At 39.8% G+C, this 27,593-nt stretch overlaps 1 long non-coding RNA gene across 1 annotated transcript; it reads left to right on the top strand.

The window, feature by feature from the left end:
- Positions 1-26,648, top strand: LOC132341588 (uncharacterized). Its single transcript, XR_009490271.1, has 3 exons — positions 1-6,624; positions 6,951-7,102; positions 25,848-26,648. It is a non-coding gene; the product is annotated as an uncharacterized LOC132341588 (long non-coding RNA).
- Positions 26,649-27,593: the final 945 nt, after the last annotated feature.

Raw genomic sequence — 27,593 nt, forward strand, 5'->3', positions numbered from 1 at the left:
TGCCTATAATGGACAACGGTAGTGTTTCCAAGCCAAGTTGGCTATCTTTGTGCTTTACAGTGCCAAAAACTTCAAAGCTTCTTCCTTTTAGAACTCTAAAGCAATACAAGTTTGTGTTTCTTCATATCATCAAACTTAATTATTGGCAATAAGCAGATGCTGGCAGGAGCAGCACATCACATGGCTCCATTTCTACTTTAGAAAAGGTCAGCATATGGCATAAACACTTTGCTGTATTATGCAGCCTTGTACTCTGATCACATAACACATGCTTCAGAAAGCATTATGCAATGTTAGACTCACTGATTAATGACTGCTTGCACAAGAAGTTTTTCATTACCCCGAATGCTAGCATCCTGGGAATGATTAACTTTGTGACATAACTCTCATCACATAAATATGGAAGATTCAAACATAGCCTCAAAATAACGTGTTTCAGAAATAACTGAACATTTTTGCTGCTTAGTACTGTGTACAGTATTTGATTAACAACTGCTTTAAACCTTCAGAGTTGAATAGAAAAGCCTGTTTGTGAGAACTGAAAACAAGATTTATTTCTAGGGTTTAAAGTTTTACCCAAGATGAATTTTTGCACACAGCAGCATCTCATTTGCAATGTTTTTCCTCTGCTTGTGTAAGTTTGAATTTCCTGAGAAAAATCTGTGCCAACTATTTTCAGTTCAGCCAGTGATTTAAACAGAACAAGTCAAATCTAGCCCTTATTTAGACCAGCAACTGCATGTATGTAAAATGACTCAGTCCAGTGTGTTCAGTAGTACAGTACATGCAGTTGTGTGCTTAAATCAGCGTAGTGATAGCTCATTAAATTCACAATAATTGCTGATGTTCCTGCAGGCAGAATAAGAAAACAAAATGTGGTCCTGAATGAAGTGTCTTGCAAACTTACAGCCTGAACATTGCTACACATTCCTATGTAACATTTTCATAGTCTAATGATTAATCATTCCATGTTCAAATTATGCAGATTCCTCTTTTAAAAACCATCATGACAGTACATCACTCATATTATTATCTTCAGGATGTACAGAAGAGGAAAAACCTATAAAAAGAAATGTTCCTTACTGTATTCCCTCACATATGAAGATTCATCCCTGAAGTAATTGCTACAAGTTATCTATGTTTCAAGAGCTTTATTAAGGAGAAAGTCAGTTTGCCTGCTTGGAAATTCAAGATCAGTGTTCACAAGGAAATATCTATATTAAACTCCCACTTACTAATTTGCCTTTAAATGTCAGACTAAAAAAAAAAAAAGAGACATATGCTTTTTTATGATTCTCTCTCCTTTAAGTAATTCTGCTCATGAACTGCCACATTAAATAAAGCTACTTAAAGTCCTTGTAATGGGCAGGATGGTTTAGGATGTCACCACATTAATGCATATGTGCCATGTCTTCAGAATTAATCTTCTTTGAGAAAAAGTACAGAAGGTAAACAGTCTGACCTTCAGTCTGTTCACTTTAGTTTTTGCCTTTTCCTGCATTCCAACTCCTGCAAGCAGTAGCAAAGGCTAAAGGAAATGGCCTCTGACTAAGCATTAGCTACCAGCATGCCCTCATTATAGCTGAGGGCTCTTATTCTCACTTAGCCTACGTGCAGAGCCAGCTACTCTTTCAGCTGTGATGACGAAATGCCATGCATTTCTTCCTGGAATAGTACGCAGATAAGAGGCCACTTGTTATGCTGAGGTTTCAGATGAACTCCACTAAGGGTTTCAAAACACTCTGTCACAATTATATCAGGTTTCTTTAGCAACCAATTCATTTCAGACACTTTTAAGATAAAAAGGGAAGAGATGTTAGTTTATTTTCCCTTGTGGTTTCACTGTTTAAACTTCTACAGGATATGACTGGATAGTTTATACATGGTCTGAATTTATTAATTTTAAAGAAAAATCTATCAAAACGGCTTCATTTTTCTCTAGAAATTCACATTATTTGTAGTCCCCTATGTGTACCTATAACTTAGGAGAAGAAACAAAAAATCTCATGCCTCGGATATGCTGCTAAAACAATCCTGCTGTGCAGACTCAGTTGCTGAGGGCCTTGAACTTATTCTGGGTCCAGCAAAAGCTGAGAGTTTGGAGAACCTTGCAGCAAAAAAGGTTAATCTTTATCCTGGAGTTGGGTTCAGATTCTAGGACCTGTGTGCAGAGTACGAGCCCAGTTGGCCTAAGCGTTACTTAGCAGTGGTGGGAAAACCTGGTTGTGAGATCTCACAGCCTTGGCACTCATTTAGGTGATTCCATGCATTAACAAAAGCAACTTTAGCAGAATCAAACAAATCACAAAAGTGTCCCAACTGTAAAAGAAGGAGGAATCTATTCAGTCTTTGTTTCAAACCAGTAATACCATTAGAACCAGCAATTACTGTATGCTATTGAAGAAAGGAATAAATTGTCTGGAATAAGGAATGGATCCTATGCAGGTTAAATAGCTTTCTTTGCTCACTCATAGACTCTAATGAAACATTTAGAATCTGTGGTATGCCCCATTTCCACTGTATCTGAATAGCACTTTAGATAGATATAGTCAGCAGGAGGAAGAATCTTATGATGATAAGTCTTGAGTAAATTGCAACCTAAATAGGTATTTAATATGAAAAAAAAACCTAACCCAACCCAAAATGGCATCTCTCCTTTGTCACTTGCCCTGCAATTCTCAACATTTACTAGTATCTCATTAAGTGGGAACTGAAGGCTCAATTCTATTTCCTTTTAAGACAACAAAATTTTCTTTTTCCATTTACATAATGGAATTTGGATCAGGTTTTGCTTCTGTAATCTTACTCTTTAATGCTTTCCAAATAAATGTGTAATTCCCATTGAGATCACTAGGAATCTTGGCTATTCGTAATCTGTTCTTTTTTTTCTGCAACTGTTCTTCAGTAAAGAGGGCTCCCTTTGAAAATGTCCAAAGAACACTAAAGTTTTCAAACCCATTGCTTGCCTTATTTACTTTTTTCTTCCCTTTGTTGGAAAAGTTCCTTTCTTTAGTTAGTGACTACTGACTCAGAAAAAAATAAGAATTATTTTCCTCACAAATAAAGTATTTCTTAATTGTTTACTAGAAATAGATGATTCTTGCAAATTACTTCAAAGACTTCTTCTCCCTGCCAAAGCAGAATATACCAACAAAGCATAAGTTTTTCCATTTTTCTCCTCTCTTTTTGTCAAAATGTTAGTCTAAATACTGTTGCTACAGTGGTCACTAGCAGGTCTTTTAAATAATTAACAACTCATTTCACAAAAATTCTAATCTGCCAAATATAAATATGAATAATGGACATCTCCTTTTTTGAACTGTTTCTGTTGTGAACTTTTATTTTAAATAACTACAATAAGACAAACCTGTTGAAAAATGATATTAAATACTACTTCATTTTGTAAACTTGTTTATTACTCATCCTGTGTGTCACTTAAAGTATCTTGCAGTGTCTTATCTCATTTTCTATTTTAGAAGATTTAGTCTTATTCTCTGAAAAAGACATTGTTTTTTTAACAGAATATCATGGGGAAAAAAACCAAACCAAACTACATTTCTTGAAAATGATACTGAAAAGATAAATGCTCTTCTGTGGTGCAAAACATGGAAATGTTTTAAACTGAAATTACTGCAATTGAAAATTTGTCATCTTTACTGAAATCACAGAACTAGGGAACACCATCCCACCAGCACATATACTAGGGGAGCTGGTTTTATCCTTCTCTTTAGCCTTTGTCACCTTCTGATTGTTCTTTCATACAATCCCTACTCCCGCTTCCCCAGTATTCCCTGCTAAGGAGAGGGGATATGCGCCATCTAATCTTGGGTATGTGCTGTTTGTGTCTGGAGCCCTCACAGAAAGTGTGATGACCAAGTTGCTGAAGTTTTAATTCAAAAAGGAAGTGGAAGAGGGACTTCAGCATGAGCCTTTCTTCTTTCATCAAACCACTTTTCATGGAAAACTAATGGATCCTCCTTTTCCACCTTTTTTAAAGCTCAGTTTATATAGTGTAAGGTTCAAAAGATACAAGGGTCAGGACTGACAGATAGCAATGGTACCATGTTATTTTCTAAGACTATTGATGCATGGGTAGAGCCTAAGAGATAGGGGCTAGGTTTTCTCTTGTTGAGCAGTAAGTCATCCAAGCTGTCAGAGGCACAAATGCTGAGGATGGGGAAACTGCTGACAGGCTTCAGCCATCGAGCAAGTGTCCAGGTCCTGAGCCATCTTGAACTGACGTAGTGATTCATTGTTAGCAGGATCCAAACTAGCTGGATGCAAACAAACTCGGATTTCTTTACATGCATTTGCAAATAATGATAACATGCTAATGGCAGAATAGCTCTAATGGGCATTACCAAAAAAAATTAACATTCCCTACAAATTAGAATCTTTCTCTCCTTAACTAAATCAAAGTTAAAGAAATAAATGTGGAGAGTCTTTATTGTGCTGTAAATATCAGCAGCTTTATTCTAAGTCATAAAAGCCATAGCAATAGCACTTGCTAGTCTGTCATTCATGACAGCCTGCCTGTAAACAGTTTATGCTGGTGATAACTGATAAATAGGTATATTGAACACTTACAGGGGTGTTGTGACCCTGCAGTATTGTTTGATGAAATAAATGATGTTTACAAGTAACGTGACTTTCAATCCTGCTGTGAAAGATCTGAGAGTTGGGAGTAGGCTCTTTGTTCTTATTATCTATTCTTCAGAGAATTATTTAATTCCTAGAAGCAGATGGTGATTTTTAAGCCCACTGCTATTTTGGTGTACTTTAAAAAAAGAAAAGAAGCCCTAAAAATAGACCTAGGTTACCATATCCAGCAAAAAAAAAAATACGTTGTCAGCTCTTTACTCTGGTGTGCTGAAAACAAATCTGTCAGCAATTTCTTTGGGTTAAAGTATCTGAGCACTGTGGGGGGAGCGATTTTTGTAGTTTCCTGATGGGTTTTGGTTTGGTTGGTTGGTGGTTTTTTAAAAAGAAATCATTTAAAGTGGTTTTGTAACAGAGTACATTTAATGCTTTACATAACAAAAAATTACCATCTGTTGTTATAAAAGACACTCTACCAAATTGATGAAACCTATACTCTGGTTAATTTTGTGGATCAACTGCATGAATTAGATTTTAAAGTCTGAATCACTCTGAAATCAACATCTTCAGCTCTGCTGGAACAGACATTAAAAATCAGCCCATTTTCTGTAATTACCAAAATGAAAATGAGAGTGACAGTTATTCATGCAGAAAAAAAAAAAAAACACTGGTAATGCATCTGAGTCAAATAGGGCTCTTATGTTTACCTTATAATTTAATACATTTCTGGTATTAAAAGTGTGGTTTGACAAAGTTACTGAATGGGAAATGAATAAGACTTTTGGATTCCCTGTGCAGGTGATTGACATAACAAGAGACTGACAGTACAGTATTTTCAGGAGTATTTTCAGTATTAGATGATTTTGGCATAACTCTTGGCATAAGTATGAAATATAAGGGTACAGCTAAAAGAATGTGGTATCTGTTTTTTTCTACATCACATGAATGTATTTTAAAAGGATGGACGCAGAAAACCAAAACCAGCTCTCTAAGGTAGGTATTTCATTTTAGTGATCTCAGTGCAAAATATTTTGGCTGGCAGCATTTGTTTCTGAGATACAGCTCCTTAGAGCCAAATCCTGTGAAATGTTAAGCATTCTTACTATCTTTTGGAGATTGGCAATATCAATAATTCCCCAGATCAATACTTTATCTTACTAATTCAGTGCTGTGAATGCTCACTTCCTATCTGGAGGTGCTCAGATAGATGTAATCATGCATCATCCCTGCTGACAGTGTCAACTCCTTTCCATTGACTCCTGAGGAGGCCCCATAGTTTGGTCCTCACTCACACATAAGTTACATGCTTACAGCAAGCAGTGTGGCACTTCTTGTGAGAGTTCAGCATATGCTCTATTGCAGGCCTTTCCTCAAGGCTCCTGAACTTCAGCTGCAATGTTTCAGTTGGAAAAGCTCTCTCTGTAGGTATATTATCAGTAATGTTGGCATCCATGGCACTGCAATGTGGAATCCATTGGGCTGGAAACCAAATTGCCTGAAGTACTCCTGGAGAGAAGCTCTAGAGCATGCAGGCAGTCATGTAAAGGAAAGATGGGAGAAGAGCCTCTAATACACTCAGAGCACTCTGTTGTAGTGCACTGAAGAGTACCCTCCTGTGTAGGTGCTGAAGACCCTGAATTCTGCCCTAACCTATGGCTTCAGCTTTCAGATCCATCTTACACTACCCAGCACTGAGTGTACAGTGCAGTATGAGATCCTACCCAGAGGAGCCTGATGCTGCTTGCTACAAGGACAGGTAGATTGTACGTGCATGACATCAGCAAAGTGGGCTAGGGTCATGGAAGTGCTGTAGATTACAGACCATTTCAAGGAATGGTCATATCTGGTGAGGTATATATATATATAAATACTCTGGTGTCAGTTTGTTGCTCCATGTTTCAGATTTATAACTGTGCAGTAATTGGTGCCACACACATCTGTGTGTTTGCTTATGTTGTGGAATCACACTGTGGCCTGACCTGGATGTGGCCCTGTGCAGAACCCTAAGACTGAGTGGGACACACTGTGAGTTGGGGGTGGGGGGGGGTGGGGGGGTGGGGGGGGGAAGAAACCACATGGAAACAGTCTAATTTCTTTTTAGAGTGGTGAACTAGTAAAATTTTTTCTAAGAAAACCCTTCTCTACCTTCTAATCTTGCATGGGCTTGACAATTTTTGACCACAAGTATCACTGTCTCAGTATTTTCTTCTAAGACTCATCCTGAATCTTCTTATCATCTTCCTTATCCTCCAAACACTGATATTTCTATTGCCTTTCCCTACAGTAACAAATTAATTCCTTTCTCACACCAACTCTTTGGTGAGTATTAAAAGCCTACCTTTCCTACACAGATTTGCTATCCCACAATCCTGAGATGAGAGAATCCGTGGGATGATGGAAAGTGTGAAAAAATGCCTGATGCTGCCACGACAGGCCTGTAATTAACGGTGATGCTTGTGCTGAGGCAAGAAGCAGACCGGTACTTAAGGGTTAACTTCCCTAGGTAAGGACCACATGGTCTGTGGTGATTTTGAGATAAACTTTTGGTTAGGCAGTCAGCCACTGTCTTAGCTGGAATTAAAGAAAAGAGGAAGATGAAGTGTGAAGCTGCTTTTCATGCAAATATTGTCATTCAGATCACCTTAACCCTATGATGCTCTTAGAAGGAAAGAAGTCACTAAACAAACAAACTATTATATTCTTAGCTAGTAGGATTTGCTTTGCAAACTGACCATTTGGCAAGTTTCTACATTTTATCTTCAAGCTGATTTGAAAGCTGACGAAAAGAATTAAAATCAAAGTTGAGGATATTGAGTTGCCCTGGCCTAGCTGAAGTCAACAAGATTTACATGTCTTAGCAGAAAAGAAGGCAAGAGATCTACCTCCCTAAAAAAAAAGGCACAAATATGGGGTTTTAATATTTACAAAGGGGTCTTAATTTGAAGAGAACAGGAAATGAGCAGAAATTAAACTACACAGACCTTATTGTACCAAGTACTTTTTTTGTAAAAAGATGTAGACTGATGATGGGTATGTTGTTTTGTGTGTTTATCTGTGTATCTATATAAGCACAAGGATATGTAAGTGCTTTTCAACAGCTCCAAGTCTCCATTATCTGTCAGTATCTCCAGGTGCATGTAAGTCATCTGAATCCTACAGCCTTAATTGCATAACACAGACATATTACAAAATATTACCACACCAAGATCGTTTACATTATTTCATAACAAAAAGAAATACTATTACAGAACATTTTTACCCTTAAGGGAAAACTACTAATTATTTAAAACATTGTCTGTATGTGTGCTTGTATTTGTTGTGTGGGGCTATATGAACCTTATTATGGAAAAATGTAGGGGTGGATTAAAGCAGGATCCATGGGATACAGCCCCAAGGTCAGAGAAGTTTACAACAGACAAGAATGTCAGAAGCCATGCAGGAAGTACCAGTATGGTTGATTATAATGAGATTATTGGGTTGATGTTGACCACTTAAGTCAAGGGGAAAGCAGTTTTTTTGGAGGGAAAGCAGCTGTGTGAAAGGCATGGTCAGAGGACTTTGGTGAATAGCAGATACTTGTACTCCCAAGTAGAATCCAGACACTAGTGTTAAACATGCATTCTCTAAACTGCAAGTAGATTGCTGGCTTCTGATACAAATTAATTCAGTTACCTGTCTCCTCTGTTCAAATCCATATTTGTTTCTTGCTATATGGCAATAGTACAATTACTTGGCTACTGCCGATGCCTTTCCTTGTTGGTGATTTTTTCAGTGTATAGAATTTTGGTGGTGGTTTTTTTTTCATGACTGGTGAGAAGAAGACCTGTGTTCTTGTTCCTGCTCATATGATTGCTTCTATACTTCATTTAGTGACGAAAATTAAGAACTCATCACCCTCAGGTGGGTGTGCTACCCATCTAGGCTCATTTTTTTCCACACGTGTTCATGCATATCCCATAACCATACCAGTGATTTGCTAGTCACTAGTGCAACTTCAGTAGTTTTGAAAATTCGGCCCTGTAGGCTGAGGCACCACTCAGGATGCTTTCCTGTGAAATGAAGACCTATACCACTTCAGGAAAAGAGGCAGTGACTTATGATTATCCCATATCCCCGGTAAAACACATATCACTTGCAGCTGTGCTGAAAAAGAAAGTGAAGAAGGTGGTGACTATAATTTTTTTTACATCAGCCTGACCCAATGAGTGGAGTAGATGTACACTGACATGTGTCAGGCTCAACCTCTTCAGGGGTTGATAGGAAGAACACCTATTAAGATAAGGGCTTATTAAGATAAGGGCTTGGGCATGAATGAGGTGTCTAATCAGCTTGATTGAGACAGTTTTAAGTTATTCTGGAGTGCAGAATCCAACATAATCCTGTAAGGCTTCAGGTGTTTTCATGGACTAGGGCTGAGCATTTTGGGGTTTTTAGTTCTGAGGATTGTAACATGGATACATAGTTATTTTGTTGTTTCTGAGAGTCACACTTTGCAGGAACAAATGGGATTTGCAAAATACTGAGTTTTATACACACTTAGGCCTAATTCTTTTATAGAATAGGGCTTATTTCTCAATTTCCTGTTTCCTCAGTGAAGTGGTCACAGCATCAAGCCTATCTGAGTTCAGAAAGTTTTTGGACAATGCTTTCAGGCACATGGTGTGGTTTTTATTCTTGGGTTGTCCTACACAGGGCTAGGAGTTGGACTCGATGGTCCTGATGGGTCCCTTCCAACTGAGCATATTTTTTGATTCTGGATCCTAATGGGATGAAATACGAGATGCAAAAGATGATGCAAAGTGCAAGGAACTCTGCTAGAAGACGACAGTGATGGCTGGTATACTGGTGGGAGATAGATCACACTTTGGCAATGCACCCTCAGGATTTTTAAGTTGAAACATGCATCTGGTCTGATAAATATTTTTTTAAAGTGCCTTTTAGGGTATTTTTATTCTTCTCTCTAGAATTCTACATTAATACAAGTGAAACTAAAAAATAAACCCCAAAAAACCAAACCAAGTAGCCCCTACAAGTGATAGTTGGCATCTTCTATCCCTCTGTCCTTGAGATCCTTTATCCCCTGCCATTCTTGGGACCTTCTATCCCTTTCATGGAACACCAGCACGAGGGAGTGTTCTCAGAGGGCAAACCAGACTCTGGATGACAGCCAAGAGAACACTGTCCGCAATCTCCTTTTCATGGTTCCACTGCCTTGAATTCTCACCTGCTGAGCTGGAACCGGGGAGTTAGCTTGATGGAATGGAAAGTTTACTGTTAGTCAGAGGAATTCCCCTCACAGGTCAGGAAGTCCCTTATTGGTCAAGTGTCATAAGGCAACTTGGGAGCAAATGTGTGCTCTGCTGCCATCTTTCTCCTCCAGTTGAATTGTCTGTTGAGAGAGGGGTCTTTATGGTATGTAGATTCGGCCTAGAGCTTAATGACTGACATTAGCAGTTAGTATACACAAGATGTTTCTGAGTTTGCTGTTGCATTGCATATGCAAAAAAAGAGTAATACGTCACCCCGGGATGTCAGGACTTAATTCCTGTATGCCATCTTAAGGCTTTATAATTCAAAGAAAAGTAGTAAGTACTGCTTTAGCAGGGCTGTGCTGGGAAATAGTTTGTGCTTGTGCTCATTTACCTGTTTCCACATAACACAGGCTTCTTGTGAAACACATCAGAAGATGTTATTATAGAAATGCACAGCTAAAAGTTTTGCATGGTTTTGTGGCAGCTAGCACTATCCGAATATTTCCCACACCTCTGATCTACATCTTAAAATAATTGCTACCTTGTGGGTCCCCGTATATCCTTCCTCCCAAAGCTCTTTCCAGGAGCTCACATCTCAGCTAGCTGCAAGACAATATTTGACTGACTGTCCACTCAGAAGACAGGAGGCTTCCATCTGTCTGACTATGCAGGACATATTTTCACTTGGTAGAGGTGGATCAAAGTTGGAACTTGGCCTTACCTGTTTGTCATTCAAGCCTGGTCTATCACATCTTTTTTCTTTGCTTACCCTAAACACAAGCATGCCTCTGCAGAGAGAAGGGAAAATGAAACTTCAGGATTGGTCAAGTTACCCAGAGCTACTAACAGAGAAGTCTTTATAAAGAACTTGCAATTGCAACTGCAGCTGGTAGTCAGCTGGACTTAATTTGTGAGTGATTGAAGGGAGCTAGAGATGCAGCAGCTGAGAGGGGGTCTTGCTTACATAGCACATATGATGTGCCAGCACATACCCACTTCATTACCATTCCTCTGAGTAGTCTTCCCTTACAGTATTCTTTGAACTGACTTGTAGGGCTGCACTTGTTAACTGTTGCAATATTCTAATAGATGACACCTTTTCATACAATTGTTTATATTATCAGAGTTTTTGGCCCTGAAAATGAGATTATAATCTGTGTGCATATTAAAAAATGTCACATAATATACTGGCTGGCTGTGGGGCAATGCCTCTGTCTTTAAACTGTAAACTCAGAATTCACACAAACTTTTGTTTGTGTTCTTTTGTTATCCAAGTCCTTTTTTATTGGAATTATGATGAACTCACAGCTGAAGTTTACTCCCCAGATTATAAAAAGGGTGAAAATAGTTCTTGTGCCAGGTTGAAACTGTATGTTACTAGGCTTCTATTATTGGCTTAGGGTAGCACAGCAAAAAATAGACCCATCTGTGCTCATGTGCTAAGCAAACACTGTTTCACAAAAAAATTTTATCAAACTATAGATGGGTTCTCTGTTGTCATTGTTCTTCGGTTGCAGCCTCTCTGCACAACTCACCAATGCTACAAGAAATGCTCTGTGTGGCATTGCTTAAACTGCTAGCAATACTCTGAAGAAGAGTATCCTGTGCAGTGTACTTGGGTACTTGGGTACATGGGTCTCACCTCTTCCTCTTAGATAAAGGGCCTATTTAAACAGTATAAATGCTCTGTGGAACATCGTGTTTATTAGTTTCAGCAGATATAAATGGCTTTAATGTCTGGAATGGCTTAGTTAACATTAAATATTAAGTATACCTTAAATTTAGCACAAAAATTTTCAAAAGAACAGTCACAAGCATTCTTTGGGTGAGCATTAACTGAGTGTGTACTGAGGTGATGATTACAGAAAGGAGTGATGTATAATTCCGTGAATACATGTGCAAAAGCTACAACACTTCCGTATGTTTAGAATGTCTCTATTACATACAGACATTAATATGTAATTAATGTAGTCACATATATACCTGTGTTCTTATCATACCCTCATGTGTGAAGCTTAAATAAATGTTTTTTATGAGAAGAAAACAGCCTGTGTATTAGACTTTTCAACTATCTCATTAGGAGCAGGAAGTGAATTTGGACATCAGGTGTGACATGTCTAGTGTAATTGCTGAGCCCAGCATCTTCCATCAACACCAAGACTGGCAATACTAGAATACTGGCATTCTAGCTTTGAGGAGCAGCTCTGCCAGTGTGGCACAGCCCTGCCTCTGGGGCTGGAAGAACAGTTTAATTCTCATCATTATCCTTTTGGGCTTGTCTGCTTGAGAAGGGTGCCCAGCAGTGATGCTTTTTGGTCAGGAACTGACTTACCTAATTTGGCTGGAATGGAACAGCAGAGACCTTGTGTATGTGAGTTACTAAGTTCCAGCTAGTGGGCTTCACTTAGACTGACATTTCTCAGGGTTAGGGTGTCTGACTTCTGACTTGGGCCAATCATTTAGCATTTGTAATTGTGATGTCAGCTCATTTTTACTCAAGCAAAACCCCAGTGCATAATCTGGAAGCTGGACTGTCATTTTCAGAGAAAGCATCCTTTTGTCCATAGTAAAGACAGAATACAAAATTTCTGAGTTGTTGTCAGTTTCCTTTTTCACCCATCATCGCTTTTTTGCACTCATATAGTCTCACAATGAATAAAATGAAACTCGTGTTCTTTATCTTCCTGCTCAGAAGGAAGGAAGATCAGGAAGTTGGGAAGAACTGGTATAGAACACAGGGAAAAATCCCTACCTTTGGTTTGAATCAGTGACATAACTATATGGTTTGAATTTGTAGATTCTTGCCTGTCCCCAAAAATAGAACCTGGGGGTAGTGGTGGTGGTACTTTCTGAAAGTAGAGTCTGTACTTCCTAAAAATAAAGTTAATTGATCAGTGTAAGCACTTTGGAGTACCAGCATGTAATCTTCTCCATCTCCACTGGAATTCAGAACTCCTGTCATTGGTCAGAATGAAGCTGTGAAACCCAAGTGGATATATTTAGCAGATTTCAGTAAAATAGATTCTTATAAAACTGAATTTTGCCCTGACAGGGCATTTGATCTTTGTCCTCTATCATGTTGTTTGAAAGACAGAATAAAGGAAATAAAGTGGTTTGATTATTTGTGACGCTAAAAGAAAAAGTAAAGAAAGACAAAAGTTGAATAGAAATCCAAATATACTGAAATAGTATTAATTGTACCTGCACAATATTCTGGCTTGTGTTAGTTATTGAAAATTTTTCCTTCTCTGAAAAGGCTAACACTGAAAAATTTGTCTCATGCAAAAACTTATGCACTATTTGACTTTATGTGACTTGACAAACTGTGGAAACAAAGTAGGTAGGACTAGAATTTTCTTCTGCTTTGTTTAACTCCCAGAATTAAAAAGCATCTTAAGATCTAAAAGTTAATTCATATGACTTCTGACAGGACAGAATGGGTAGAGTTAAGATTAGAGCATAGGTCTTACATTTGTGTCACCTTGTTTCTTTCAGCTCCTCCTTGTATCTTTCTCAGCCATAGTATTGTTCATATCAGTCAAGATGGATTTATCTGTGATTATGCACCTAAGTTCCATTAATAGAAGGATTTTTTTGTTTGCTTGTTTGTTGTAGCTAACAAGATTATATAATTTCTGGACCTAGTCTTTGTGGCACAGTGTATCATAAATGACCCATGCAAAACTCTGTGTTGCAGTGCTAGAAGTTTCTGATACCTGTAAAAACCTGCTTAAAACATGTTAAAGCAGTCAGCAGTACAAACTGGCCTTCATCTGGTTCCCCATAATGGAATATTTTGCAGTGGCTTTATTATTGAAATATGGTTCATCAGGGTTTTACTGATAGATTTTTAGCAAGACACTGTCTTGGTGTTGCTGCTGCCTAGCATGGTGTACTGCCCCTGGCTTCACTTGACCCTGAAGAGACCCAAAGTGTCTTGAAGTGGAAGGCAGAGTAATGCAGCAGCTGACACTGTGTGATACCTGGGACTCTTTTCCGAAGCCAAACTTAGGCTAGTTTTCAGTTTTGAAGGACATTTTGCTCTAGCACCAGAACCATCTTGGAAACAGTGGAGTCCATGAATGTAGTTATTCTTTGCCTTCCTAGTGCTAAATGAGATTAATTTGAAGGCAGGGGAACTGCTGATTCTGCCTTAGGCTGTCTTACAAAGCAGACAGAACTGGTTCCTGAATGCTGCCTGTCTCTGTGGCTGAGGCAGTAGTGCAGGCAGAGTTTTGGGTTACCAGTGTGCTGGAAACCTGTACTTCAAAGCTGATGTACTGGCAACAGTTTAAAACTGAAGTCTAGTCATCTATGAGCTCTCTGAAAAATCAGGGTTGCTTTGATTGCTCTTGTGACAGAGAGCAAGATATTTTTTTATTGCCAACTCTGTAGTTCAAAAAATCAATATTTTCTTCAAATAGAAACTCTTAATTTACCACAACACAGAAAATGGCATTTTTCTAAAGATATCTTACAAAACCAATGAGCTGTGGCTTGTGGCTGTAAAGTCTAAGCTTTTATTTCCTCTAAATATACTCTGTTCTGTTTTCTATGTGTCTGTCATGTTGAATAAGTAACAGGCAGTGGGCACAGAACCAGGCCTTGTGTCCCATGTATCATGTGAAACAAAAGAGGCAGCACTTTCAGTTGTGAGGCTAAGACGCCATCAGGGGGTTTTTCTGCAGTCACAGAGCTCGAATGGAGATGCTGGAATTCTGAGATAGAGCTGCAACTCCTAACACAAGATGTGCTAAGAGTTTTCTTCCTACATATAATATGTACTATTCTAGTGCCTGCTCAGTATTCTCTGTAAAGCAGCCTCACCTTTAAAAATTCTTGCTGTGCTGCCTCAGTTCCTCCTGAGCCATCCTGCAGTCTCTCTTCTCTGTTCCCTTCTTTGCTGTCCTTGATCAGTGCAGCATTCTCCCATCACGTCCAGGATCCTCCTGATCTGCCTGTCCTGGCGCTAAGCTCTTCTTAGCATTAGCCTGGACACTGGTGCACTCAGGTCTGCCACCTGCACTGCTTTCTCTGAGTAGTGCATCAGCCTCTGAGCACTCACACAGACTTTGAGGCACTGAGTGCTCCCTCAGCTAGTTTGCCACTTTGACACCAAGCTGTGTGATGCAGTCACATGGAAGGAAAGGAATGTCATCCTCAGGGACCTGGACATGCTTCAGAGCTGTATCTGCCTGAACCTCAGGAAGTTCAACAAAGCAAAGTACAAGGCCCTGTGCCTGGGTTGTGGCAGTACCAGGCACAGCTACAGGTTGAACAAAGTGATTGAGAGCGGCCTGGAGGAGAAGGGCTTGGGGGTGTTGATTGATGAAGCCAACTATATCCTGGACTGTGTCAAAAGAGGGGTGACCAGCTGGTCAAGGGAGGTGATTCTTCCCCTCTGCTCTGCTCTGGTGAGACCCCACCTGTGCAGTTCTGATGCCACCAAGATAAGAAGGACATGGAACTGCTGGAGCAAGTCTAGTGGAGGCCACAAAGTTGATAATGGCACTTTCCCTATGAAGACAGGCTGAGGAAGCTGGGGCTGTTCCCCTTGGACAAGAGAAGGTTGCATGGAGACTTCATAACAACATTCTAGTATCTGAAGGGGGCCTACTGAAGAAAGCCAAAAAGGGATCCTTCTTCAGGAACTGTAGTGAGAGGACAAGGAGGAGTGGTTTCTAACTGAGAGTGGTTTTAGGTTAGATGTTAGGAAGAAATTCTTTACTGTGAGGGTGGTTGTCCAGGGAAGCTGTAGATGCCCCATCCCTGGAAGTGTTCACAGCCAGGCTGAGAAGTCTGGTCTAATAAGAGGCAGCCCTACTCATATCAGAGAGGATGGAACAAGATATTCTTTAACGTGCCTTCCACCCCAAGCCATTCTGTAATTCTCTGACATTCAGATGCTCATAGGAGCCAATGACTAATCGCATGCTCCACCTGTGTGCTATGTATCTGTGTACTGTGTCTAGGAGACAGAGAGAACAGGATCCTCTGAGTGAGTTAGCTGACTCATATAATTTTCTAGCCTGACATCTTCTCATCAGCAGTAGATTTGAATAATTCTCCAAAGTAATGCTACTACTGCAATTTAAAAGGATTATTTGCAAAAGCTCTCAGATTATTTTGGATCGCAGTTCTGAGAATAGATTAGAGGATTCATTTCATGCTACACCTTCCTTAATTCAGGGCTTATTTTATCTAAATGTTGTGGCCTATATGTTCAAAAGCATGATTTGGCAGCTTTCAAAGTTGGTGTGCCAAACTTTTCCAAATCTGCAATTGAACAGCTATTGCTTTATGGGCTGATCAGGGATACCTTGCTCATGGGACAGATAATGCTTATTGAACCCCTGAACGGTGACCCATGTGTTCATGTCCCACCTCTGCCATTCATGCTGTCATCTGCTGGTTCTGGCAGATAAGAAAATAACTTGCTCTTTTGCAAGAAAAATGCACTTTGTGCATATCTAAAGAAATCAAGATGAATCAAATCATCTTGTGATGTCATCTGCCAAAAACTGATTGAATGTAATGGTTTAGAGGAAATTCTGCGTGATTTTTTTAAAAGATTAAATTATTTTCAGGTTACATTAAAATTACCTACCTGTTGAAATGAAGAAGTACAGCTGATTATTTTCTTCCTAGTTTGTCCTTGCTAAGTACCTAGAGGGTAGTATTTCAGTGAGACTTAACTAGGATACCTTTCAAAATGCAGCTGTTGATCTTTCCCTCTTAAGGTTTCTTTTCCCTGAGAAGTGAATGCCACTTCTCAGATGCTTTCTGTTTTGATTCCTAAATACTGTGATAAATGTTAGGGTCTGTTAAGTTTCAACTTTCTATTTTTATCCATTAGTAAACACTATACCAGATGTGGGTGTGAAGGACCCAGAGAAGCTGGGGGAGTTCTGCTTTATTCAACAATTTTAGCTTTCATAACTGAGCATTTCAGCTCATTTTGTAAGGTTGTGTATGTGCTGTTTTGGGTTTTTTTAAGAGTTGAGAAAAACAGGCTTACGCAACTTAGTTTGCATAAGTGCAGTGAGTCATTCATATTTTATTTTTGCGTGCTTCTCTGTGTGTGTGTGTGTGTGTTGTATCACTTTATATAACCTGTCTTTGAGAAAGTACTACTGTGGATACTAAGAATATCTTTCTCCTATAATGTAAAAAAAGAAATATGCTTGTTAGGAAGGTAGCTGCTTCTTGGTGATATCTCCTCATAGATACTTTTTTCCAGGAGGGCACTTTGGTGATTCTTCCTAAGGCTGTGGTTCTTCAGTGGCAGAGTTTATGATGTGCAAAGAGAAGGCCAGGTAGCCCTATGCTTCCCTTTTTGTGAGCAGAGCTGAGAGTAACTCCACATGCTAATGGTGGTTTTAAATGCACGTACGTATATGTGTGTATACACACACACACACACACACACACACACACACACATATATATATATGTGAGTTTCAAGTGTGTGTAGTCCTTTCAGCAACTGTAGCTTCTGCTTCCTACCATCTAGGGAAGAGTGGAGCTTCCAGAGCAGTGCACCTCTGTGCATTGCTGAAATAAATTTGAGGTTTAAATCCTTCCCATAGCTATCAGACAGGTATCTTTCATCAGGCTTGCTTACAGAGAAGCTGGAAGGCTTCATCTTTTTTGACATTGCTTCTCTGCTTTTTATGATCAAGTGTGCTGTGAACATCTGGCTGCACAGTCTATTGTTTGGAAGGCAGTTACAGGTATGAAGTGTCAGTACTCTTTAAGTACTAGAATTGCTGTTTTATTTTATTTTGTAGTTACATGTTTCAGTTGTGTTTTTCTTTGATGTCTGATGGATGATGCTGTGACTGTGGCATGGAAGTCACTGTTCATTTTCCCCGAAAGGAGCAATGTAGTTTATGGTGCAGAGGTGGTGCCTAGGTCTTCTTGCCCCATGGCTCTTCTGAGTCTTGCCACATTTCTCCCCAGCTCTCAGCCATACCGTCATTTTTCCTGATCTGGTGTGCATCCTCTCTGTCCATGCTAGAAAGCCCTGCTGGCATCAAAAGTTCTCCACAACAGCTTTGTGCTGATTACTTCCATGCACACTCAGAAATCCCTCCACTCTGCTCTATTGCCCTGTGTTTTACCAAATCAGATTGAGGACTTCTTTCTTTCCATACCCCAATTCTTATTTCCATTAACACACATCACAGTTTTTATTTTATTTCAGTGCTATCCTACACTTGATGCAAATAGCATTGTTCATTCTTAAAGGTAAAATTTTAATGACTCCAGTAATCACTAACACAGAGAAACTGTGTGTGCTATCCAATGCGGAGATGTTTGCAGCTGCAAAATAAGGCAATTGCAAAATAAGTATTCTACTACTACCTAGCTGGCAGATAAGAAGTATCTGGGGTCTGCAGAAGTGCCACGAGACATGTGGCTACTCTTTTGAATTGTCTTTGGTAGTGTACTTAAATGAGCATTATACACAAGAATAAAAATTTAATTAGAATCATAGAATGGTAAGAGTTGGAAGGGATGATAAGATCATCTGGTTCCAATTCTCCCTTCCTTGGGCAGGGGCCCCCTCCACTAGACTAGGTTGCTCAGAGCCCAATCCAACCTGATCTTGAACATTTTTAGGCATAGATAACCCACAACTTCTCTGGGTAACCTGCTCCAATGCCTCACCACTTTCACAGTAAAGAATTTCTTCCTAATATCTAACCTCAGTCTACCCTCCACCTTAAGGCTGTCATTCCCCATTTTCCTTTTCCTAAATGTCTTTGTGAAAAGTGCCTCTCCAGCCTTCCTGTAGGCCCCCTTTAAGTACTTGAAAGTTACTCTAAGGAGTTCCCAGAGTATTCTCTTCTCTATGGTAGGAGAGGTGCTCCAGACCTCTGAACAAATCAGTGGCTCTTGTCTAGATCTATTCATGTCTTTTTTCTGTAGGGGAGCCCAGAGCTGGGTGCAGAATTCCAGGTGGGGCCTCACCAGAGTAAAAGCAGGGGGGCAGAATCCCCTCCCTTGTCTTTCTGGCCACACTGCTATGGATGCAGCCCAGGATGCAGATGGTTTTCTGGGCTGTGAGTGCACGTTGTTGAATTACATTGAGCTTTTCATCCACAAACACCCCCAAGTTTTTGTTCCAAGGTCAAGTCTCAGCCCACCATCATTAAGAAATTGGTTTCATGTAAAGAATTGTAGTACCTGCTCCAAGAATATGAGCAGATTTCATCAATACACTTACATGTGTAAAATCAGCCATACACATAGATTCCTTGTTTGATTGATGTCCAGAAGAATAGCAAAACTGGTTTGGTCTTTAATCCAATTAACATGCCCAAAGACAAAAATACTGGGTAGGAGTCATATAGATATAACTGTTTCCTTCAACTGCTCTTGAAAACAAAGCGTCTGTTTCAATCAGCAGATAATAATTGGCATGACATCTGGAAATAAGAAAGATCTCTGAACTTGTAGAACCCTCTACAAATTAGAAAAAAATTCCTACTCACACACACAAAAGCTATAGTTGAAAGTAACTGCATAAATATGCTTTTGCACACAGTTGTGGACAAACTCTACATGGGCATTGGAGTTATTCTCAGCACCGCTTGATTGCTTCAAAAATAACCCCTTGTATGAGTAGGCAAGGCAAATTGCCTGTGCCTTTGTATTAAACTGACCTCAAATGTTAGATGTGAGAAATGGGAGGCTCTTACAAATAAATTACATCTATTTTTTTAACATTTATTTCTTTGTTTCTCATCAGTCCTTTGTCCCCAATGGGTGTTATACTTCTGCACTTTTTTACACCCATGCTGCATTAAGTCAGTTACAGAGTCACATAACAGGTCAGGTTGGAAGGGACCTCAGTGGGTCATCTGGTCCAAACTCCCTGCTCAAGCAGGGCCATCCTAGAGCACATGGCATGGGGTTGTGTCCAGATAGTTCTTTAATATCTTCAATAAGGAAGACTCCATACCCTCTCTGGGCAAACTTATACCCGTGATTGGTCACCTGCACAGTAAAATGTTCTTCCCCAAGTTCAGGTGGAGCTTCCCATGCATCAGTTTCTGCCCCTTGTTCTGTTGCTGGGCATCACTGAGAAGAGCCTGGATCCATCCTCTAACACTTTTTCTTCAGATACTGGCAGACATGAATCAGCTCCCATCTCATTATCTCTTCTCAAGGCTTAACAGGCCCAGCTCCCTCACTCTTTCCTCATAAGAGAGATGCTCCAGTCTTTTGATCATCTTCATAACCATACACTGGACCCCCTCCAGGACTCCATGTCTCTCTTGTACTGAGGAATCCAGAACTGGACACAGCACTCCAGATGTGCCTAACCAGAGCACAGCAGAGGGTCAGAATAACCTCTCTTGACCTGCTGGCAAAGATCATCCTAATGCACCCCAGGATCCCATTGGCCTTCTTGGCCCCCAGGGCACACTGCTGGCTCAGGGACAGCTCATTGTCCACCAGGATCTCCAGGTCCTTCCCCACAGAGCTGCTTTACAGCAGCTCAGCACCAGCCTGTGCTGGTGCCTGGGGTTGCTCCTCCCCACGTGCAGCACCCTGCATTTACCTCCATTGAATTTCAGATAATTCTTTTCTGCCTGTCTCTCCAGCCTGTCAGGGGCCTTCTGAAGAGCTGCACATCCCTCTGGGTATCAGCCACTGCTCCCAGCTCTGTGTCATCAGTGAACTTGCTGAGGAGGCATCTGCCCATTCCTCCAAGTTATTGATGACTAAACAATGCTGGGCCCAGTATGGAACCTTGGAGGACAGCACTAATTGCAGGCCTTCAGCTAGACCTAGTGCCACTGATTACAACCCTCTGAGAACTGCCATTCAGCTGTTTGTTTCTCAATATACACTGTCCATAGAAGTCAATAATCTAAGCCAGCCATCTCAATGTACCACATACAGAACCAGGAATTAAAAAAGTCTTGCCAGAAGGTGAATGTCCACTTGCATTAAAGGGTGGTCCTGTAAATTCTTTGTAGAGTGCAATTGTGTGCACTCTAAACACAAAGATAAGAGACTAGAGAATTGGGGTGGGCTGGGCACACAAGATCATATGATCTATTCAGGGAAATATACCCTCTTTCTTAAAAGTCATTGAAGCTTGAGTTGAAATTAAACATTTGCTTCCTGCTAATGCTGTTTTGCAGATTTTTTTGCATACTTTAGTGAAGAATCAAATATTTTATTACTTACAGAAAGAAATAATTAACAGCCAGAGCATCAAAGGAAAGAATTAAAGCTTTACAAGGTTCAAATTAATCTTTCTCAGTTTTTCTCTTGCATGCTCATCTGACTGCTTGAAAACCAGTCTCTAGAACTAAATTTTTAGCAACTGCGTTTTAGAAATTTTACTGACGTTCATACAAAACAAGTTAACTTTCTGTAACCATCATAAAGTAGCAATAATTACACTTTAAGTGACTCTTATGATAAATTTCCAGATACCTGGAGTAGAAATCTGGGTTATAACTGCACTGAGCAATGATGTAAGACATCAGTACGCTGCTTTATTCCAGATAAGTAAATTGCCCTCATTCTACTGAAGTCAAAGGAGAGATCCTGCTCATAGCCACGAGTATTTTCTGGGCTTGCCTGAACTTTGTCAGTGATATGTTTTCTCTGCATAAACTAGAAGGCTGGTTAAACTTTTTAATACATTGTTTACTTACTGACTTGCCTTTGCCTTCTCTTCATCTTAATGGATTTTTTTTTTTAATATTGCCTTTTATATGGCTGGAAAACTAACTCAATCTATTTTGGATATCAGTGAGTTGAAACTTATATGAAACACTGTGTCCTTCATCTTCACCTCCTCCAACTACCTTGAGAAGTTAATTGCTACTGTTTTTAAAAGTACATGGCCAACAAGTCAGTGTAGCAGAATAGCATGGGGATCAGTCCAGTATTAAAGTTTACTTATAAAGCTTCTGTGGAGAAATTCCAGAGAACCATGAAGAATATCCTGTCAGAATTGAGGAGAAGAGGATTGTTTTCTATATTCTTTGAGTGGATTTTTGGCACTAATGTAGCCTGGGATGCAGAAGCCACCCCATGCCAAGCTGCTGCAAGGTTATCAGATTACATCAACAACATATTGGAAAGCAGGTATATTTAAACCTTACCAGCCTTGCTCTGGGTCACAGCAATAGGCTTGAAATAATGCATATGGAAAATTCTTTTTAGAGGTACGTGGGAGGGCAAAAATAAGCTTCAGCAAGCTATTATTGGAGACTTCTTGAACCATTTTTTTTTATTTCTGGGCCAAATACTGCAGTAATTAAGCAGCAAAATGAAGGAATATGCTTTGCTTTTAATGGAAATTAACATTGGTTTTCTCCAGGCATTCAATCACTTAGCTCAGTTGTCTTTTTATATTATTCAAATATGATACACATTAGTTAAACATAAGTGGTTGAAGAATCTTGTTGCAGAATGCTCTTGAGAGAGAAGTATGTTATAAACATTTCTACTAATGGAATATTTATGTTAATGTAAATTAACTCCATAAGGGTGGCAAACCCTTTGAAAGGTGAATGTGAGGTTCCTGCTGCACAGCGATGCTTTTATTATTTTGTTATTTTACCACAAGGAGTGGTGTACAGGCTTCTGCTCTAGCCATCATGGAATTTTCAAATGCAGATTTAGTGACCCTCAAGAATGCAGGCTGTCACACAATGAAAATATAATGCAGAATCGTGTGATGCTGTAGACAGGAAGGATGTTTTGCACAAATAATTGAAAGAACTGTGATCTGAGAAAAAAATGCAAAACAAACTGAATCTGTAGGAGAGTAGAGCAAAACAAAGAGCTACAGCTAGCAGGTAGCAGATTTACTGAGATTGATAGAGATAGTGATAATTTTGAAGTGATCAGTTGCCAAGAATATTAGGGATAAGAACCTAAGAATGACAAGAAAGACTACAGTGATTGTCATCTCCGTTTCCTGTAATTCAAGATATGAGCATTTCCTTAGAGGTAAAAGGTCTGACAAAAGCTGAAGGGATGCAGGGGACTGGTAGCAGACCTTGCCTGGAAAGCATTTCCATTGATATAGCTGAATTCAATACCCAAACACTTTTCAGGCAGTGGAAGCAATGGCTTTGTAATCCCCTCTGGATAACCTGTCTGCAAAGTCTCAGCTTTTGTATTTTCATCTGTTTATATACATAAACATATATGCATACGGATGTGCTGCACACCTGAACCCTGCTGTGAGGGAGGGGTTGGGCACAAGAGCTTTAGAGACGGTGCACGTCCTTTGGAAGATAGTGCAGCAGGCAAGAGAGCCATGGCAGTTTTAATAGTCCCCAGTACTCTCCCTCTGCTCTTGTGCTTAAGAAAAAACAGAGGCCCTGGAGGTTAGGGAAGGGCAAAGTCCAGTGAAGTTGTGACCATGTGTCTCTGAGCACACGGGGATTTATCCAGCTGCCTTTTTTGAAGTTCCCTATCAAGTGTAAGAGCAACCTGCTAAAACCTTCAAATCTTCTGAGATTTTTTTTGCTTGTTTATTTTTGCTCTATGCAAATTTGTTATTGAAATTATTTATATTGCACAAAGTGCTCTATCAACTGTGTTCTATTAATTCAGGAATGGCAGTGATAAGATCTAGTTCTTTCCAAAGAATTTGGTATGCCACATCTCCCAAATGGGATCAGATTACAAAGACAGTTCAGCTCCCAGTTAGGCTCTTCAGTGAAGTGGTTAGATTTTTGACAGCACTCAGCATCCAATGAGTCTGGTGTTCATTTTGAGGAATGGAAGCTGGTGAGGTCTTCTGAAAATGTAACCTTTTGTACTTAAATATTTGTGTGTTTTCTCCCAATCCCATTTTCCATGAAGTTATGTGATATTTTTTCTTTGTTATTTTCAGAGGGTTTTTTCCTTGCTTAATAAACAAAACTAAATAGTTCTGCAGTAGTCCCACTGCAATTCTGTGCAATGGGATTTTCATATTTTTGTGATTACTTGTTCATATTTTTGTGATTTTCATTATATTTAAACCCCGCATGTTCATAAAAAGTACACAAAAGAAACCACAATACCATGATGAGTTATACAGTAGTGATAACTCCAAGTAAAAATACTAAATTTAAAATGTAAGTTATTATTTGTGTAGCCAATTAACATGAATGACTGATGAATCACAGTAAATCCACAAACACATGCTGAACTGGGATTTTTGCACATGTAAATCCATTTGCCTTAACACCTTGTTCCTTGGATAAATATGGCAGTTTTATGTGACTTACATCTTTCCAAGAACTACACATTACTTTCTTGCAATGGAAATCAGTATGGTGGCCTAACCCACATTCAAGAAAAATCTGGAAGAGAGGAATATTTAAAGATCCTCTCAGTTTCAGGTGTTATGGAAGCTGTTAGCTTCCAATTACTCACGAATACCTGTGAATACTTAAAAAAATGTACATCATATGGCCAGACTTGTACACTGGTGATGCCAGATAAATCCAAGATACCTCTAAATCATTGTCACCAGTGTCATCTTACTTGTCAGATAGTCTCTGTTGTTTCCTTTCCACGCTATCTTCACCCTCACAGCTCTGCTTTCAGTCTTCATGATGCACACCATGCCTCTGGCATTGATGCTGTACGTCTGTCAGGTTCTCCCTACACATTGATGTCATTTGTGAGATTCTCATTTCTATACTTCCCTAAGACCTGCTTCCTATACTGTGGTGAAAAGGCACTTATTGCTCCATTAAATGTTCTCAGCAAGAAAAGCCAGTCTTGCTTTCTCTTGTTCCATTCTCCTTCCTCATGTCAGCTGTCTGACTTACATCACATTACCTTTGTCCTCCCTCTACGTGTCAAGTTGACTTCTGCAGTTTGGACAAATAAGTAGCAACTCTTTTCCTTCTCACTGTAGTGTGTCTGGTGTGTTCTGGAGCCTTAGTTTTGATATAGGTAGTGATTAATAGTTTCAACAATTCATGAATTGCTACTGGTCTGTGTCAGATGTCTTAGTGGTCTCTGTTTAAGTCCTACAAATCACTAGCTTCGCAATAAGCATGGTCATCCTGCTAACAAAGTGAAGGTGAGCAACGAGCTGTGACTTCTTTTTGCTAAACTATTTTTTAAGTGTTACCTCATCTTCCCATGCCACCCCTTCATGTATTCACATACTCATTGCCTTCTCGGTCTGACTCTGAGCTCAGTGTCCCAGGGACTCTTCATGCTGGTATTTACTGCTACACACTACTAAAACAGTGGTTCTGTAGCTTGTGTCCTTGCAGCGTTCCTGATTGTGATGTTAATGGATTGCTATTGAGGAAATAATAATGGCAAAGGTGGCATGAGATGGAGAGGTGTGGAAACATTATGCTGATCTTTTTTCCCTGGAACTGGTGCCTGGTGTAATCAACAGAAAGGGGTGGGTGGGACAGGGGTCTTGAGTTGCCCCATTCTCAGCTGAGCTCTGTCTGTTTCATGTCTGTTGGAAGGATTTCATTCCTCAGGACAGGCTGTCTGTCTGGCCCCTTTTACAAACACTCAGATCAGTTTCAGCACATGAAAAAAGCAAAGGTCTGGTTGCATGGATCTGGGGGAGAGGCAGCAGTGAATAGCTCCAGCAGAAAGCTAACCTTTCCTTCCACCATTCTTCTGCCTTTCCCCCTCCTCCTGCTGAGCCCTGCAGAGAGATTAGCGATCAGACTGTAAATTCCCCAAGTACAGAAAGTAGTAAACCTCCCATCCCCTCCCCAAGAGGACTTGTATGCTGACAACAGCCTCATTCAATCTGACACCTGTTTCACTTTAAAACAGGCCCCTATAAATAGAGTGAATGTAACCCTAGGTGGCATTGCAAAATATTATGGAAAACATGGCTTACAACCCTGAGAAAAAGGGGGAGTAGAGAGAGTGGGGGTGGGCAAAAAGACACTATCTACCATAAAAACCTGGCAGCTTCATGCAAGTGCTGTTGCTTTTAATTTAAATGCTCATTTCTTATTCTATTTTCAGATCCTCTCTGGGATTTTAGGAATGTTGAGACGTGCTGGTTATAAAGCCCTAAGTACAAAATGGTCACGGATGGCTGGAATGAGGCATGTTCTAATGGAAACAAATCACTTGTCAGTAAGCAGCCTTCAAACTTTTGAACAAAAGCTCAAAAGGGTCAGGGAAAAGACACTGTTTGTTGATTTAAAATGGCTGGATGCAGGTCATCAGGAAGGCATAGGCTTCAATATTGTTGAGGTAACTCTTCAGTTCTGTGAGTTTTAAACAAGGTTAAATACTTTGATGGCAACCACAAATGGAATGAGGAACTTAAATTAAACAGAAAGCTCACACATTATAGACTGAAGTGTGCATAATACCAAAATGTAAAGCACGTACACCACTGCAAAGCAGCCGCAGAATGGAGCTCAGCTGTGGGAACTGTATTTAGATACCTAGACATGACTGCTTGTGAGGGAGACTATGCTGTATCTACTGAAATTTAGAAGGGTGACCTGTAGATCCTATTCCTGTAGATGCCTGTGATTCATTGACATTTTAGTTAGTTGAAATAGTGTAGCTCAGCCTTATAGTGATTTGATGATAAATCCAAATCCCAATTCTGTTTATTCACCTTTCTGTCGATTTTAACTCTAAGTGAAATTCTTCAATGCAGTAGTTAATCTTTCTATATTTGCTTGCAAAACCCATAATGAGGTTCATGACCCCTAGAACAACTATAATGAGGGATCAGGTCTTATTTTTCCTGTGTAATATTTTGTGTTGCTCTGTGAAATGAAAAATGATAGTGTAAAATAAATTGAATAAGGTGAATGAATAACAGTCTTTTTGGAACATCATGTTGAATCTCCTAATTCTACCATAGCTTGGTTCCATTAGAAAATTAAGCTTCTGCAATCTTACTTTATAATCAGTCTGTCTGTCTGCTATTTGCCCTTGCAAGCAGCTTCTGAGCTTGTTCATCCTTCAGCTGAGTTTGGAGAGGGTTTGCAATAATTATATTTTGACTAGATTTGTGGAAACTGCTTTCTGTCTAGAATAAGAGAGACAGTGCCTCTGCAGAAGGGAAGGCAGATAAAGAAATTGTCAGCAGTCAACATGGGGCTCTGTGGAACAGTACACACAGTTTTTTGCATAAGGGAACACAGTGAGGACTGATAAGGCAGGTTTGGGCACAGGTGACTGGGGAAAGAAATCTGAAGGGACAAAGGTTTGACCTCCGTTAGTAACGAGGTGTCATTTCAATGTTCATTGAATCCTTTCATTTTCATATGGAAAACAGCAGCAGGAGAAAAGGGAATGACTCTGTTGTAAAATGGTATCTGTGAGCATCAAAGTGCAGGACAGTCTTTTGGTGTTTCTGAGGTTTACTCTGCTAAGTAAACATTATTCTGCTTTCAAAGGGAAGAATCTGAGACATGTTCTTCACAGAGTTTAGACTTGCACAAAGGCACCCAATGACTCAGCAGCAACAAGGTACAGCATAATAGACTTTTAGGTAGCTTAGAATTGTTTAACCACTTAGGTTGGAAAAGATCCTTAAGATCATCAAGCCCAAACATAACCCTAACACTGCTAAGCCCACCAGTAGATCACCACATCTACACATCTTTTAAATACCTACAGGGATGGTGGTGATTTAGCCACTTCCTGGACAGCCAGCTCCAACTTTGATAGCCCTTCTGCTGTAGACATTTTTTTCCATATCCAATCCCTCCCCAAACTCAAGTGCAAGTTGAAGCTATTTCC

This window comes from Haemorhous mexicanus, chromosome Z (assembly GCF_027477595.1).
Source record: "Haemorhous mexicanus isolate bHaeMex1 chromosome Z, bHaeMex1.pri, whole genome shotgun sequence".
Taxonomy (NCBI): Eukaryota; Metazoa; Chordata; class Aves; order Passeriformes; family Fringillidae; genus Haemorhous; species Haemorhous mexicanus.